This window comes from Rhinolophus ferrumequinum, chromosome 10, assembly GCF_004115265.2.
Source record: "Rhinolophus ferrumequinum isolate MPI-CBG mRhiFer1 chromosome 10, mRhiFer1_v1.p, whole genome shotgun sequence".
NCBI lineage: Eukaryota > Metazoa > Chordata > Mammalia > Chiroptera > Rhinolophidae > Rhinolophus > Rhinolophus ferrumequinum.
The window spans coordinates 84,406,431-84,407,886 of NC_046293.1; positions in this window are offsets into that span (position 1 = coordinate 84,406,431).

Sequence of the window (1,456 nt, forward strand, 5' to 3'; positions counted from 1 at the left end):
TTTCAGCTTTGCTTATTAACAAAGTAAAGCAGATGTTTCTCAAGCCAAAACTTCCCCCTTTGTTTATGGTTAGAGAGCTTGACCCACATGAAAACACAAAATCCACTGATGAGTACAGAAAATCACCACCCCCAGAAGTCTCTCTTTACAACGATCTCACGGCACACAAGCCATCCTGCTCATCAGTGTACTCAAAGAACGTCAACAATGGCTTTTTGCAGCTGATCCAGTTTCTCTATTTAGGAGATTTCTGAGATAAATAGATTAGAGAGTCTTGTAAAATGTGTATTTATGGTTTACCTTTTATGCTTTTCAGAATCTGTTTAGAATGTTGAGAAACACTATCCTGAGTGTGTTGGTTTCTTTTTGTTTGAACTCTGCTGAAAAACAGGGACAGTGAACAGGATGGAGAAAGTTTAATCCAGCCTACGGATTGATAGGGAAGATGACCTCTGGGCCTATGGCCAGGAGTGCTTAATTCTCCTTGTTGAAATCTCCTGAGGCACTCTAACTCCCAAATATTAATCAGATCTGTAGACCCCCTGCTTATAAGCCCCCAATGGCTCTTAATCACTCCTCAATATAATTTCTTATCCTGCCCAACAACACCTTCCACAATCTGGCCCCTGCTCAGACCTTACCAGCCCCGTTATGGGCTAAATGGCATCCCCCCAAAATTCATATGTTGAAGCCTTAACCTCCAATACCTCAGAATGTGACAATTTGGAGATAGAGTATTTAAAGAATTAAAGTAAAATTAGATGGTATGAGTGGGCCCTAATCCAATATGAGTAGTGTCCTTTGAATAAGAGATTAGAACACAGACATGCACAGAGGAAAGATTATATGAAGACAGGAAGAGAAGGTGACCATCTAAGGCAATGAGAGAAGCCTGAGAAGAAATCAATCCTGCTGCCACCTTGATCTTGGGCTTTTGGCCTCCAGAACCGTGAGAAAATACATTCCTGTTGTTTAAGCCATCCAGGCTGTCGCTCTTTGTGAGGGCAGACCTAACTGATAAATGCGAGCCCACTCACTCGCTGCTCCCCCTTGAGCTCCAGCCATCATTGACTTCTTTCTCTTTCTCTCAACGTGCCTGGCTGGTTGCTACTGTAGGTCTTTGGCATTAGCTGTGCCCTCCACCTGATCTTTGCATGGTTACTCCTTCTTGTTTTTCAGGTCTCAACTGAAATATCACATCTTCAAAGACTAGCTAATCTAGAGTAACTCTCTTGAACCCCATTCTCTATCTCGTCACCCTTTTAAAAGTTGCAATCATAGCTCTTATCATCACCTGCTTTTCCTGTTAACTTATGCACTTTCTTATCTTTTGTATCCCCCAACAAGCTCCCTGAGCATAGACACAAGCATGTTCATTTTGTTCATCACATACCCCCAAGACTTAGAACAGAGCCTGACACTTGGTAAGAGACTCAGGAAATATTTATTAAATGAA